Source organism: Falco punctatus (assembly GCF_963210335.1).
Source record: "Falco punctatus genome assembly, chromosome: 6".
Taxonomy (NCBI): Eukaryota; Metazoa; Chordata; class Aves; order Falconiformes; family Falconidae; genus Falco; species Falco punctatus.
Genome location: NC_137585.1, coordinates 66,156,285 through 66,173,101, shown reverse-complemented (window position 1 = coordinate 66,173,101; position 16,817 = coordinate 66,156,285). Strand labels below are relative to the sequence as shown.

Sequence of the window (16,817 nt, the reverse complement as noted above, 5' to 3'; positions counted from 1 at the left end):
CTAAGCAATTACATAATTTAAAATCAAACCTGATTGACTGAAACAAAAGTTTGAAAAGGTTTCATTTTGCAAGCTTATTGCAGAAAAATACCTTGTCTTTGAGGAGGCAACTGGTAATATGCATAAATGATTTCCCTGTTTCAGGAAAAAGGGGAAACCTTAAAGTGCTAATAATTGCTTTTGATGGGCCAGAAGACATGTCTTATAACTGCATACTCATCTGTAACTGTAACTGTAAAAGCCTTAATGAGTAAAGCATCATAATTTCCAATTTTAACCTTCTTATCCTCACCCCTGAGTTGAGCATGCAAAAAAGAACATCTGTATCTGGCTTCACCCAATGCCTAGGAAAACTGCTTCTCTACAGTATGCTGTATTCATGACCGTATTCATTCGCCATTTTTTAGGCGGTCACACTACCCTCAGCAACCCAAGGAAAATCCATATTAAGACAAGCACCACCACAATCCAACCACAGAAGCCCAGTAATACTGAACATCTGTAGCTCAACTGTGGTTCCTCGCTCCCCCTAAATAAAATACACGCAAATAAAAGAAATATGATTGCTATGCTTTTAGCACCAGCATCTCCAGAATTGCCAAATACGGTATAACCCTAGAATTTTAAAGGAGGTGAAAAGTATTGGTATAACTTCAAATATCCCATCAGAGCAACATGTAGTCGTAACTCAAAACCCAGGTAGCCTTTGCATGCAGCTCAGTGGGTAAACACCCCCACCATAAAATTCACCACCAGTGACAGTACTATCTGGTATTCAACACAAAACTTTATGGGGTGCAGGAAACAAAATGTTAAGCAAAGACAGGTACAAACAATATCAAAATTCTATTTTCAGATTACAGGTTCTTTCTAACTGGCCGCAGAGGAACAAGTGAAAATGGCTGGCTGGAGGTTCACAGTGGTTTAGCCACTGCTTCACTACTAGTATGGGATGCAGCAGAGTGGGATTAAGTGATTTTCCAGTATTTACTTCTGCTACTGAATTTTGCATGCAAATACTTTAACTGTTACATTCTTAAATTACTGTTATAACCACTCATTCTTCTTAAAACCTGATGCAATTTCCCAGTCTGCTCCTGACATCGCTCCCATGTCTCCAGCCTCTAAGTTGATTACTCATTCTTGTAAGGTTTCTACTGCTGGCTAAGATTATCCCGGAGAGTTATTTGGCTATAAGAAAGCAAATGAACTTGAATGGGAGGTCAAAGGCTAAGATTAACATAAGCTGTCTTGGGTAAAGGACAAAACTCAACTTTATCTAACTATTTCACCAGAAATAAGTAGTTGCTGCATAGATCAAGCCGCTTCATCCACCCAGGTCTGCCTTAGAACAAGGCACATCAGGCCCTCACGGCAGTCAGGGAATCCCTTGCTTGGGCTCCACTTTCTTTCCTTTTCTCTACTTCCCTTCAAGTTCAAGGTTTGCCAGGCTACAACAGAAAACACACTGGGTCTGCCAGCTACGGTAACCATAGAGGATCCTGGAGGTATGACCAAAGGTGAGAAAAATTAACCAGAAATTACAGCTCTGTGGATGATGCTCTGAGAAAAGCAGAAAAAAATAGTTCAATTCTGACTGAGCTACTCTTCACTGGATAAATCCTTCCGTCTCTTTGAAGCAGCTGATGACTAAATCCTAACACAAAAAAGCTCCCGATAGCAGTGGAGCAAGAGCTTGACCCTTGGTCTGGCCAAGGTGGCTGAAGCACAGCTAAAAGCCACCACGCCTGGCACCCAAGGACACAATTCTCTCAGCCTTTCTGACTTGAGCTCAAACTGTTAATTTCGAAAGAGTAGAACCACAGATCTTGTTCACACATGATTTTCAGCTGGAGCCAGCAGAAAAAGGTAAAGGAACATAAAACAATAAAATTTTTGGCACATGCCTCTCGCTAAACATCTTTTGCTGCAATACCACAATTATTTCCAAAAGCTCTAGACTTAAGTCTTCCAGCTCCACCAAACTGACACAAGAAACAACAGCCTTCCTCCTAAAGGTTTATTCTTTAACCAGTTCAGCCGCCGCCTTCTGCACACTCAGGACCCGTGTTCCCAGCACTGAAAGTCCAGGAGTGACTCTGCTATATAATTGTTGTTTCCAGTACACCGTTCCTCAGCAGAGGAATGGGAAATCGTCAGGTTTAAAGAGTCTGTGCGGATTATAGCCTGTTATCTGCTCTCTGACCGATTGACAGAAGATTATAATGGCTTGTAGCAATATAAAAGATCAAATCAAATAAATGAGGGCGGAAGCTAGAATTAACTCCTTATACACCTTCAGCTTTTAGACATCATTCATAAAACACTGAACACAACATTATCTGAACATAAATATAGCCTCAGTATACTTTGTTGGCAGTGACAGGCGAGATCAATATTGGAGACCAAATGCCAACAGTAAAAGGGTATGTCAGTCAGTATTTCACTGACTAACTGCCCTTATCTGAAGCTCTCATGCTTCACTGGGTGAAAATACAGCCATTGATCTTAGTGTCACAACTCAAATTCTTCATATATCAACCAGGCTTTTTTCCCCCCTTTTCAGCTGAATTTCTGGGCCACTACTTATTTTTATGATCAATATTTCTATCACTCTCACATGAACTACACTTTTATTATATTAACCTTTAAGTACAATTTTTAACATATCTGTTTGGTGTAATGTCACATGTTTTAACTCAACATCTCTTTTACAAGTGTCAGAGCTACAGCTAAAGTTCAGGTTTCTTAGAGCATCCACAGCAAAACTACTCTGATTAGTAGATAAATCTACCCAATGCAGCGCTCTCGAGGAGTTCTCCGAGGCTGTGGAGCTGTGTTTTCAAGAATCCAGCTTCCCTTTCCAGGAATTCACAACACAGCCATCAAAATTTTTCTCAGAAGATTTTATTACCAATTGATCTGATTGCTTTACCTTCAAGCACGTAAGTGTTGGAAATTGGGATTACAAAAATCCACCCATGTAAACAGTCCTATGTTTGTAATTGAAAAAGACTGACTGTTCTGCCAAACAATCCCGAGTACTCGGAGAAGGTTTAATGTATATCACATATATGGATCAGGTCCCTGGCTTTGTGGTCTTGACTAGGGGGACTAGAGCTCTCTGAATTTCAATTTTCCTGTTTGCAAATCAGAGATATGAGGGGCAACCTACTTTTGTTAGGTCCTTTGGATGTACAAATGAATGGAACCATATTCCAGAGCAGTAAATGTAATTCTCTGATCTACATTAAGCGCTCTGTGAGACTACTCATTAATAAACTAACTGAAGTTAAACGTTCCAAGATCTTTAAATAAAAAAGCATTAGATGGACAATAAAAAAATATAGAGACATTGTAAAACACATTACTATCATCGGGAGTAAGTTTTAAACTAAGAATTGGAGGGAAATTATTGAATAACACAATAAAATGCTCTCCTCTGTTAGCATAATGTAAAGCTGTCTCACTGAGCTCATTTACTTGGCTTAGTGAAAAATACAGAAAACTGTTACTCATGTTATTAATGTCCATCTTGGACTTAATAAAAACAAGGTAATTCCATGACGATTTGATTAGCAGAGATAGAATCTTTTAGCTATGTGGGGTTTACTGATCCAGAGCCCTTTTCAATCTCACTTTAAGAACTACCAGAAACTAAAATCAGTGAGAGACACTAAGTAATGGAGTGAAAGACTATTTTGTAATTTTTTTATTTATTTATTATTTAACATTTCAATGTATTATGTTAGGACTACAACTTTAATACAGAAGTTGATGTCTCCCAAAGGAAATTGTTCTTCCCCAAAATGTTTCATCAATTACTGCGTTGCTCCATCATTATCCAAATTGTCAAAGCAATTTCATTATAAATCCCACATAAAGTAGCACTAAGGGGTAATGGTAAAATGGCTTTGGTCCCTGTAGGACTATCTCAAGAAAAATAATTTCAGGCAGAGGAAACAATGCTTTGTTCTTGTGATGTGGGAGAGGAGTTTGTCTTTCTTGGTTATGGCTCCATGACAGAAAAAAAGCACACAAATGGGGGCTGCTTAACACGGGGAAAACAGCATGCTATACACAAGGTAGTTCGTTTAGGCATCCCACAACAAGAGTTTAATGATAACGGGATTGACTGGAGCTGGGTATGTAATGGGCTTAATTTCTCAGATACAGAGAGCTCTTCAAGGGAAGAATGCGGTGGGAGAGTAAAAGACTGTGTGCCCACGCGCCTGCATGCACAGACGGGTAGGACGGAGGCGCCTGTTTGTACCTAAATAACCTCTCAGTTACCATCAAAATTTCTCTGGCTGTCAAAAACTGTATATTTAGCATTAGCATATAGACTTCAGATGGGAAGATGTTGGGGCTGCTTTCTCCAAGGGAAGATTAAAAGATATCAGGTTAGGGGATTTCCTTCAAAGGAGGGAGAAGTAATGGAAATACTTATTTTTCTAATTAATTCTGTAAAAATAAAATACTAATTCCACGGCATCCTTACACATATGTCAAAAGGACAAAACACACAGACCTTATATATGCTTGGAAACGTCTTCTGGTGGGAGGAGGGGCAGAAAAAGGGACAAAGTAAAATAAGTAATATAAATAAATAAAAGGCGAAGAAGAACAAGAAGAACTCTGCAGACCATGAAATACCTATTCATAACTATACTATGCGCCAGATAATATAGACCCTACACAGCAAACAGTTCAGAAGAAACTTAAAACATTTAAAATATACAAAGCTTTAAACTTAACATCAGAGAGAGAGCACTGTATTCTAGATGTAAAGTGTATCATCATCAGTGGCCACATCAGCAGATCAGGCCACCTCATTAGCAAGTATTACATAAATAGTAAAAAGCAAATGTGTAAATGGGTTAGCTATAAAAATGAGTCTGCTTTTTTTCCTTCCCCTTCTGTATAAAAAAATACCTATATATGGAGAGTAGGAAGAAACATCTCATTTGAGAAGGAAGCTCTTAAATTTTCTTTTCCACTCTGTTGCCCATCTTTGGACGCCAGTAGAGGAAACATCCATGTCTTGACCACACTGCCCCCAGCCCCTTGTTTCTGCCAAAGGCAGTGCCACCCCAGCCAACAGAGGGATACAAAAGCTCCCATGCTGTGAAGGGCAGTGTGGCCACACCTTCAAGACGACTGATAGACACTTTTCTGTTTTACACCCAAGGAAGATGGACATTTCATTTTGGCACAGATACAGGTGTAAAAAAAAAAAACCAAACAACAACAACAACAAAACCACCAAAAAAACCAACCATCCTTCTTTACTCCAGTTGTGCTGTACAATTTCCATCTGCCACTGTGCACAGAGAATAACCTTCACACAGCCTCCCTTTGCTTTGAAGTTACTCTTCCTGTTTACAGAGGGAAGAGGTATGAAACTAAACCCCAGATACCAATCTTTCTTCGGCACTAGGATGTCAGAACCACCTTCAACATTTTGCAAATCAGCTTCAGTTCAGCTCTTGTTTTTTTGAGTCATCAGGACTTTCCCTTACGGTGTTTATGGCTCTGCCATAAAGAGGAATAAAATAAAAGAGGTACATTATAGCTATAAGCTTCATAAATGGGGAGCAGACTGCTTGTCGGTGATAGAGGTTTATCATGGACCTGGACACTATCAATTGGTGCACTCCAAACCACCATGTGGTTATGGATGAATTGCCAAACCTCTCCAAAAGGTGCTCTGACCATTGCTCAGCCACTGATGATCTCTATCATCTACAGCTGCCAGAGAGCACTCTGATGAATACAGTTTAAATACAAGTTCTATTGAGGGAGAGAGGGGAAAATATAATTTATATCTAACCAGTTGACACTGTTCATCAAGATACTTCACCTGACCCCTAAAAGTACAATTTTAAATTAAAAAGGTAACACATGCAGCAATTAGATACCAGGTAGCATGTGGCAGGTAACTAACCAAGAGTGGATCGTAGGGAAGCAGGGGGAGACAGGAAAGACAGATTACAAAATATCAATAAAACTAATGTGACTGTCATTACTTATGGGATTAACTCTCTCAGCCCAGCAGCAGCAGCAAAAGAGAAAGTTGATACTTTACTTACTGCCAGCTTCCCATCTGTATTTGTCATATGACATGGTCATTTTGCCAATCTTTTTTTTTTTTTTTTCCCCTGGAAAAATATTTTTGAGTAACTAAGAAACAATACTTCAAAAGGAAAAAATCAGTTTTGACATTGGTGAGAACAGGCCTCTGTCACAGGTGATAAGAAAAAGGGCCTTAAAAATCTAGATCCTTGTATCACATGACACAAAGCACTTTTATACAGACATGACCAATTTGAGTTAATTGCACAGTTAATGTGATGGCATACGTTATCATTTTTTCAGAAGAGCAGAAAAGATACTTACTTTTCAGCATGTGCAATATGCTATCACCAAGCAGGCTGGAAGGAACTGCATTCAATTCCTGTGACCACATTTTCATGAGTCTGCATTTCATGCACCCCAAGCAAAGGGCAAGCACATTACATTTGAGGGATTTCACTTCTCTGGTTACAGGTTTTCAAGTCTGTTGAAAAACCCATAATGCTGGTGCTAACTTCGGTAAAGGGAGGGGACTAAATTTATTGAATTTCCTTTTTGAAATAAACAAGTTTAAAACCTACTCTCATGCTTATATCTAAGAATCCTGGAATACTGGAAAGTGGAGAATATACTCTGTAAATCTATTTCTAAATGCAAAGCCTGGAGAGGAAAACAGAAATCCCTTTAATTAGTTCTTAACTTGCTTTTTGAGTAACACATACACAGGGGTTTCAATTGTATTTTCTCTTATTGTTAGTACTTGTGAAGACTTGTGGTTCATTGACTGAGCTTCATTACCCCTGGAGATTGTTTGTTCATCTGTTTGTCAGAATTTAATTACCGAAGCACAACCACTGATACAAGGACATTCACGCAAGAGCCTAATATTTTTCTCTTCTGTATCTACTGTAGGTAGCTTTATTTCCTCTCTAGAAAATTGCTCTTAATCAGCTTGTCACTGTGCAGAAAAACAAATTTCATAAGGAGGGGTCTATCAGAGAGATGAGTACTGTTCCTACTTTCTCAACTAAATGGATGAAGCACATGGCAATTCCTGACCTTCTTATTCAGCAGCAGAAGAAAGGCAATGGCTCCCACTGATTAAACCTTGTTTTCCAGCTGCATCACTGAAGCAGAAAACCCTTGAAAAAGGTAAAACAGCGGTATAGGTGTCAGAAAGGAATCGCAAGACGACTTCTTGGAGGCAGCAGCAGCACGCTGGATTGCCTGCTTGCTCTTTATCACTAAACTCTGCCCAGTCCCCAAAGACTCCTCACAGCTCTAGGCCACGGGACATTTTCCATGCAATTCTTGCATATCCCTACACCTGCAAAGATGACTCTCGACTACACCTCTGAATGATACACTTGGATCTTTATTCAAGTATATTCAAATAACCACAAAATCAAAGGCTCATGGCTTCACCATTTTTCACCGAGGGAGAAAACCACAGCCTCACATTTCACCTAGCTGTCATGCAGCTTGAGTTATTACCTGTAAATACGCATCACAAAAATGAGGGCAAAAGACAAGATCCTACACATCATGTTTCAACTAATGGAATGTCTTTAAGGCCTGGATTTCCAGAGCTTAAACAACGCATAAATTTTCCAGAATTCAAGAAAGAAAAATTATTTTCAAACAAGCCCTTCTTCATAAGCAATATAAAATATTTTATTGTATTAACTTCTCCCCCTTAAACATCCTCAACTAACAAAACCTGCTAAATCTTGAAAGAAATCAGCCTATAGAAAATTTATTATATTTCAGTAAGACAAAACCATTCTTTGGCCACAATTCTGGCATCTTATACGTAGGAAGATCCACTTTTACCATTTGCTAACACACCTTCAAGCTTAACATAGGAAAGTCAGAGAAAGTATTAACATGTCAACAGGGCTGGTGAACCTTTCAGTATCCAGAGACACTATAGTTTATTCTATATTTTCTTTAGAATTTCTTGTAAAAACATATGTCTCTCAAACTGAATCCAAACCAGTGTCTTGTCCCTATTTTACAATCGCCATAAATGAGAATTGTCTCCTAGTATTGCTGTTTTAATAGCACTACTTAGCAGCATTCGAGGGTGTAGAGTAGGACTCAGGAGGCTGAGAATCTATTTGAATGCATAATAAAGAAGCATCTGAAGTTTTACTAGGTTTATTAAATTGTTTATGGCTATTTCAATAGTAGCTGTTAAATTAATCATCCTAAAAAAAAAAAAAAACACCAAAAAAAAAAAAAAGAGAGAGAGAGAAAATAATAGGTAACACTAGCTATTATCACGATTTTAATATGAGCCTAATAATAACACTATGCTTTACTTTAAAAGCTCCGATTCTTCAAGTCCTATTTGTATGGGTATCTTGGCTTTCATTTTCATACGAAACGGCTGTTGAATAAAGTTTGGAGTGACATGAGTTGTAAAGGTTCAGATATCAACAGATAACTAAACAGGATGCAACTATTTTTAAAAAATCTCACTTTTTAAGCCTCTGAAAATTTTGCAGGGCTGATTCCTGAATTTCAGAGTGACTACACTGACATCAGCACTTCAAAGCTTTTTTTTTCACTATATATCTAGACTACAAAAATTAATTTCCTGAATCTGAGTAATTTCATTTAACAATTTAAGAAAACAAAGAATACAGCCAGCCCTTCCACTGCCCGCTGTGGTGAGCAAAATTCTGCAGATAAACAAAACAATTATCAGGGCACGCAGGAGGGACAGAGGCAAAGATCTGCCTTTACTAGTTTGTTAAAAACACAATCATATTAATGACCAAGGAGTTGTCTGCACTACCTGGTCTCACTGGCTGTTTGCTCTAACAAGGATGCAGCGCGGCCAGGCTGATGGATCCCCACTTCGGCTGGTGCAACAACGCAGAGCACACCCCCGGCATGGGCATGGGGGAGAGAGGCAGTGTGGAGGGGGTGTCTCAGGTTCATCTCAGATTTATCTTCCATCACAGAGCCCAGCCACAGATCCCCAAAGGCTCATGGCAAGAGCACAGATACACATCCAGCCACTCTTTCAGAGTTGAGTTGGGGTTTTTTAGGGCTTATTTATTTTCTTAATAATTCAACCCACACATTTGTGTTTCTTCCAAAACAAAATGATATAAACTGGAAACATTTTTTAAAATCCTCATCCACAGCTAATTACTGATGCTGAGGATTAACATTCTGTGGCACTTCAGCTTTAGTTACTTCCCTTAATTAATGTCATATTTGCAAAGATCTATAAAAACACTGTTTAGGTAAATGATGTGCATTCATTAACTATTTAAAGCCCATGTCTATTTTTTTTAAAGTATCTGGAATGGCTGTTGCAATTCCTACAAATAGCCTTCAAAGCCTCAAGAGATCTGCAGATGGTTAACAAAAATGTCAAGATTTCACTAACTGTTAGGACGAAAGGTGCTTGTGTCAGGCATGTGGAGAGCCCTTAAAAAAACAAATGCGTGCATGTGTTTCTAAGTACTTGTATGTAAAAAATTTGAACCTTGCACACAGGGGAAAAATCTCCTGTTGTGCTATACAGTAACAACATCTAAGTTGCACCACGCAGCAACACTGTCTAAGCTGTTATTAATTGGATATTAATAGGACTGTGTGGCTAAGGGTGGTTTCCTTGCTCTGGCCAGGCAGACAAACCATCTCTGATATTCTTTCCCAGTACCACACAGTCCGTAAACTGAAGACATCTTTTCTGGGCACCTTTTTGTAAGCTATGCAACACAGAGCAGCATATTTAGCGACTGAGGGTTTTCTAAAAGCTGAGGCATAAAGACACTGCTGTCGCTATGGAGTTAAGATGTGTTTTTGAAGACTAACTAGCTGTTTACAGTCCTAGGGTAGGCTCGGTTGCTGCAGTTTTAGCACATGTCAGTAAGCCAGACAAACCACAGGAAGCCCTCAGTATTTGTCCTAGCCTGTTCAACTTAAAATAGATGTCAACGTTTCAGTAAATACTTCTCTTGAGAGGGTTAACTGGTATCACTACGGTCCCATCAAGGCTAAGATGTCATGAAGTCTCTACTTCCTTGGGGGTTTTATAGCAAACCTATCTTTTTTGGCCCTGCTTTTTTTTTTTCTAGAAATGTATTTTTACCACTGCCAGAGTAGACAGTGCTGCTTCAGTAGCTGAGGGCATGCAAAGGGAGAGGCTGTACTGGGCACCTTGAAGGAGGCGACAAACCCCAGCCAGGAAAGATGCCATCGGGGGGTTGGTTCTGAAAGCTGTGATGATACCAGCTGCATGCCGGTCACGGAGCTGGCAAGCAACTGCAGGTTGGTCATGCACACATCAGCATGGTGAACCTGAGCAATGCATTGCATGGGGTGCGTGCTCAACTGTGTACTAGTCAAATGCCAGACTGTACAAGTTCCTTGTATTTTTGAGGCTTTCAGGAGGAAAAGCTGTAAGCGCTCTCCATCTCTGCCTAGGACAGAGAACATACACAGAGGAAGGAAGTCACGCTAGACAGGTCCCTCTGGCCCCTCAAATTTCTGCCTTGTTGCAATGGTAAACAAAAGCCTGTTACTGGTTGGCAAAGAAGCAACTGTTCTAGAGACAAAATTTAGGGGCCAAATTCTAGTCTAGATAGACTGTAACTGAGAGTAAACACACTTAACCTCCTACGCTCCCCCCAAAGACAGAGATCACCTACAGAAAGAACATCATAACCCATCTTCTACAGATTACAAATATATTTTGTGATAGCTTGTAAAATAAGCATCACAGCAGAATGGCTTGGGAACCAGGAGCCCCGTGTGCCCCTGTTGCCTTCCCCTCCAACTTAGTGCAACTGACACTGTTGGTCTGAAGCTCCACCACCACGGCAGCTGGTCTCTGCAGGGGAGCCCAGGTACCGTGAGCCACGTGGTTGTGGTAAGAAGCATCTTGGCTTCCTGAGAGCACTTTGCCATCCGTGTCAGCCCTTGTGTCACTAAAAGTACCTGTCTGCTCTTCTCAACCGGATAGTTATAAACTAGTTACAGACCAATCAACGTCAGGCGGCTGCAACCAGTTTCCCCTTCCATCCCTTCATGACCTGTTCTGACCACACACCAAGCTTCGTCCCGCAGCAAGGGCGCGTTGGTGTAAGTAGTATAAGTTGCAAAGTGGGTCCCATGGAGATTACAAAAAAGCAACAGCAACAAAACCAGTTCTAGTGAGAAAAATTAATTGCATGCATATTTGTAGGACTGGGTCCCACACAGTATAAGCCGTAGCTAAAAATGAAAGAAAATTAGTGAAAATACGAATGAATATAAGCGTGCATAATTAAGAACAAGCACACTGCTATAATTTTCAACCTTTAGAATATGTGGAAAATATTCTGTAGAGAATGGGACAATTTAGCACATCATTTCCAATATTAAATGTTTTCCTTAATAGAAACAAAGGAACAGTAATCACATTGAAAACTATTTTAAAAGAAAGCAGAGCTTGTGCCTGACCCAAGGCAACAGGTGGACCTCCACTGCCTGTTAACCAAAGAGAGCTGAATGAAGAAAAGGATAACTATAGGAATAAGGGATGGATACAATGAATAGCTTGAAAGATTAAAAGCAGATTGAATTCAGTTATTACTTCTGCAGAAATATCAAAGCATTATTATGCTGTTTTCACACATCATTATTTGACTTTCTGTAGAATTAAAATGAACACAGTTAATAAATAAAAATTATTCAGTTAAAATAGAAGCATGGGGAACCTTTCTACAACTGCAGCTAAATTGTTGCTGTGCTTTCACTGCCCTCATATATCATTTGTATCTTGAATATATTAACTTTGAGTTAGGCATAAAGAATTGCATTATTATCAGTCACATTATAAAAGCAGACTCTGTATAAACACGTTGGATCACCCGGGTAGATACATGTAAGATAGGCTGCAAAAATTCAAGTGCAGGATACAGAATAGCATGAAGCACTCTCCATAAAACATTCTCCTCTTGATCCTCTTGATTATAGCGTCTACTTGGCTTCTCTTTCAATTTTTTTTCTTCTTCCATCTCTCCAACTAAAACCCTCAGTGCAACACATAGATGTAATGGTTTTAGCAGTATGTTAATTGGCTTGGGCCCTTTTCTAATGCAAGTACTCAGCAGGTCAAGGGACAGCCTTGTCACACCCAGGAGGTGATATTCACTATCTTGACAACACCAGCATAGCATTATAAATAATGAACTGCATAGAAATGCTCACGCTCAGCTTCTGCTTATACTCTCTCCTTCCACTGGAAAAAGCAAACACTACATCTGACCACTACACAACACAATTGCAAATATTAAAAAAAAAAAAAAAAAGTTTAAAAAATATATTTAAAAAATTCAAATTTGCTGCAGTCACTTGAAACGTATATGGTCCAGAGGCACCTTCCAGTATTATAATTGCTGTTTTATTTAAAATCATTAGCAGTCAGTCTGACAACTGCAAGTATACTTCTGTTTCTTTAAAATGACTCACGGTGGGGGGAGGAAAAAGTTAAACCAACTCTATCTAAACTTGCAAATCTCTAAATACATTTTCTTCTGCTTATTGGTTCTACTTTCAAAAATCCCATTCTACTTTCCACGTTACAATAATACTCTCTTCTTGCCATTAATATTGTGTTCAGTGAAATGCTAATATTTTTCAGTTCACTGTCAGAGAGAACTAAATCTACAGCAAGCTAATCTGCCATAAAGTCATGTTTTATACACATGACTACAAATTGAGTTTTACACTCCATGGAAAGCAATCTTCCATCTTTAAGGGTATCATGAGACACAGAATTAGATCTATTCTTCTGGCATTACTAAATCATAAGATGAAATATAATTTGACGTGCAAATGATATTGTAAACCCAAGGCAATGAAGCACTGAAAATGTTTTTAGTACTAAACTTACTTGTTTGCTCAGTATTAAGAGTCTTTTTGAGAAAATTATTCTCTACTTATAATGGAAACAGCATTACATAAACTTTTTCTCCATAACATAGGTCCTAGTCTAGAGATTGAGAGCCTGTATGAATTTATTTCTAAATTGGACATCTGAGTTTAAACATGTGTTTCTCATCTTTTAAGCTCCGCTGATGTGAGCCCTGGGAGTCTGTCACAACTACAACTTCAATTTCAGATACTCAAAGTAACATTTTTTGAATCTGGATGTCATTTAGAGCTGCTTTCACTTGTCAAGTTTCCAATCAACTTAAAAATAAACCAGCTAATCTGTTTTTCTGTTTACAGCAGAAGCAGGTTCTTGGTCACTTGATCTCCCTGAAGCAAGTGCAGGAGTATTGCAAAGTGCCTACAGAGCAGCTTTCTCAGCAAAAGTAGATACCACTGGAAGGGGTGTTAAGTGCTGCCTCCTCACCATGCTAGATGTTATCCTGGAACATGGAAATAATTCCTCTGCATTTCCCAGGTCGTGCTGGTCGCTTATTTACTTGTATTTATTTTACTTGCCATTTTAGCAAGGCCTGGAGGGGGACCACTTTCTCCTTGAAATCCTTTCTGTACTTGAACTTGAATAAATGTCTTAACACAGTGATGTTCTCTCTCTTCCCATCATCAGTTAAAAAGATGCAAAGATGCCCCAGTACTAATAGTCTGGCCTTGCTTAACTGTTCTTTGCCAGTTTAAGCCCAGTAATCCCAGTTAAACCAGACGGGTCAGTACCCCTTTTTGTACCACTCTGTACATAACAAAAAAGAAAAGGCTTTCCAATACCTTTCCAAGATGCAAAAAACACAGGAGTATCAGACTCAGACTGTTCGAGCAACACAAATGTTGTCCTTCAGGACCATGTTGTCCAGAGTTACTACCAATGCTCTTGGTGCTTCTTCCTCTCCAACCCAGCTGAGGGGCAGGTTACAGCAGGGCCACCTCCTACTATACCATGTTGGTGTTCTTGCATGTCACTGCTTTCTTCCATACTTCCAGAAGCAACATCCGCCCTTGGAGTGTGCCCATTCTACAGCCCATTCTCACAGCAGAGCAGGCTCCTCACCCAGAGGCAGCCAGGGCACCCCAGAGACCTCAGCAGGTAAAGGGGGTGCTGTGCTGCCCCTGCCTTCTAAGCTCACCTCCATGAACCTCCCGTGGCACAGCAGCTCTTCATTACCCACCTTCCTCCTCTTCTTCCAACTGCCTCCTAAGAAAGCACTTCTTTGAGAAGAGGCATTAACCCATAACTCACTGTGCTGAGTAAACGGGGAAAGCAGACAGACTGCTGCCACTCTGCAGTTTACCAGTGGGAAGAGCCAGAGAAGTAACCAAGTTCATGTGGCTGAGCTGAGACTAGCCAGAGGAAACAAGACACATATTAAGTGTGTTAATCCGTTTCAGAACACACCATACCATGTACCATGTTTTCCACTGCTTAGCTCTTTTTATTGGTGGCCAGCTAGTGTCAGTCATCACCTGAATAGCTTTTTGCATTAACTTCTAAAGAAACAATCCCTACATTTTGATAATATCTCCCAACAATACATGAGGATACTCCCACTTTTGGAGGTGATTGCAAGCAGCGTTATCAAAACATGGGTCCAAGCACGAAAAACAGCCAGTAACCCATTGGGTCACAACCTGAAGTGCACAACTCAAGCTCTCTACAGCACTGGCTCCTGGTGCTTTGAAGGAATCAGCCAGACAAGGCAGTGGAAAGAGACTGATTTCCAGTGACTGAACATCATTTTGCACCCATTGGCATGCTAATTTTTGGACCGAATAGGAAATTATGGCCAACGCCAATCACTGTACTTAGTTCTACAGCACATGGACACTGATGGAATTGTATCATCTGGCATCCCGATATACATCAAATGCATTCCTTTTCATGGAGAAGTGAATGAGAAAATACTGCTAAATGAGACACTGGAGCAACTTATAGCAGACTAACGTTTGCTACTAACAGCTCTTTGATGTTTATATAATGTGTTTCTTCAAGAATAAGCAAGTCAATTCTTTCATTAAGAGTAACACTTTGAACTTAAAATAATTCCTTTCATGAGAAGACTGTGGAACATTTCATAAAGATGGTGAAGGATTATTAGTCAGTTTTATACAGGGAGAAAGTGAGGCCAAGAGAGGTTAAGGGAGTTACTTGAATTTTTCTGAGACAACTAGGAATACAGCTTATTTATCCTGATTTTGAAACTGCTGCAAACTACCAGACTGCCGATATCAAAGGAAAATTTCAGGCCAAAATGCACTACTGTTTGACACTGTCTTAGAAAGTTCTTTGCAGATGCCTGAAGAAAAATGGGTCTAAACACAGAAGCCGAATCTACAAGATCCTGAACCCATCCAATCAAATGTATAAGACTGTGCACATTTTCTATTTTTTAATCCCTTTTTTAAAACTTCATAGAGGTAAGACCTCTTCTTCACCTCTGTGACAGAAGATATTTTGCCCATGGATATGATTAATGTGCATGTACTTAGGAACGGAGACAAAACATGCAAGGTGGGCTATTAAAGGACTGTGATACTTTACAGGTATGTATTGCATTCGCATGCATAAGAATTAAAACAGCAGAATTGCTCAAGTGATGTGGGCAGCAGATCTTGGAAAAAGAAATGGATCCAAACCTCAGGTTGCTCTTGTTTCAGCTCTGAAAGATGATACACATTCTCTTTTCTATTAAATTTTAAGGAAAATGAATCCTGAGTACTTGTTACGAAGGGAGGAGGAGGGACAGTGAACAAGAGGAGGAAATCCTCCCTAAAGCAGTTCAGCTCATAGTCTTTTAAATCCTTTCCACTCACAAAATTGCTATTTTGGTGTCCCAGGTCACAGAACAAAATCTTGGGGTTTTGAGAGCATTTGGACACAGGGAGGGAGGGAGAAGAAAGGTGGCAAAATGGGGATGTGAGCAAAGATGAGGGCAATCAAATCTCCTGCTTTATACTGTATGAAAGGAAGGATCAGCGCTGAATACATCTTTACACTGCTGAAACTTCAATCAGCAGAACTTACTCTTAAGCATCAGGTTAAGGTCACTACAATTATGAAGATATAAAAGGTACTGGTCCACTTGTATAGGAAAAAAAAAAAAAAAAAGTTCTGTTTTCCTCCACACTCCACTTGCCTGTCCTTTTTTAATACCAACTGCATTAAACCCAGAATTTTATCTATATATATATATCAAGTTAATATCTCTCCTGTATTTTCTTTTCTTTGCACAATTACCTTGGCATTTCTGAGCTGAAGCACAGCCTGCAGTCCAGTGTCAATTACGGGTATTAGAACACCTCTGTTATCCTTATTGAAAGGATCATATACAGTCTTAGTCTAAATATGATGTCTTTCACAGATCTCTTAAGCTGCACTGGCAGATTTAAGTTGTAGTTGAGAAAACCTGATAAACAGGTAAAGACTACATCAGATCAGAACTGTGTTTTTCTTTGATAACTTTGGCACTTTTCAAAGGCTTGGGGAAGAGTACAAGAAAAAGAAAGCATTGATAGTATAAATTATAAATACTAAATTGTTTGGAATTCTGGATATTTCTCAGCTGCTCCTCTTTTCCCCTGTCTACATTCCTTAAGAAGCATGCATGAAGACTGCAGCTGCAGGCTCCCTGACCAAAACTCTCAGGAAGAAAATCCCATCTACTTCAGGCTATAAATAAATTATTTCCTTGATTCAAATAGAGATATCATAGAGAGATCATAAAGTGGGGGCAGGGGGCAACGGGGACAGGTGGGAACAAACCCAAAACCCGGAAAAGATGTCACCTTCTTTT

At 39.5% G+C, this 16,817-nt stretch overlaps 1 protein-coding gene across 11 annotated transcripts in view; it reads right to left on the bottom strand.

The window, feature by feature from the left end:
• CELF2 (CUGBP Elav-like family member 2) overlaps window positions 1–16,817 on the bottom strand; it is a 376,863-nt gene that overhangs the window by 172,490 nt on the left and 187,556 nt on the right. Inside the window, exon 1 of one of the 11 annotated variants that reach the window (XM_080392042.1) lies at window positions 6,400–6,543. The exons of the other annotated variants lie outside the window; for them this stretch is intronic. The gene's annotated coding sequence lies outside the window, so the exon portion shown is untranslated. Of the gene's footprint in view, window positions 1–6,399; window positions 6,544–16,817 lie in introns of those variants that run through there. 11 annotated transcript variants of the gene reach the window in all.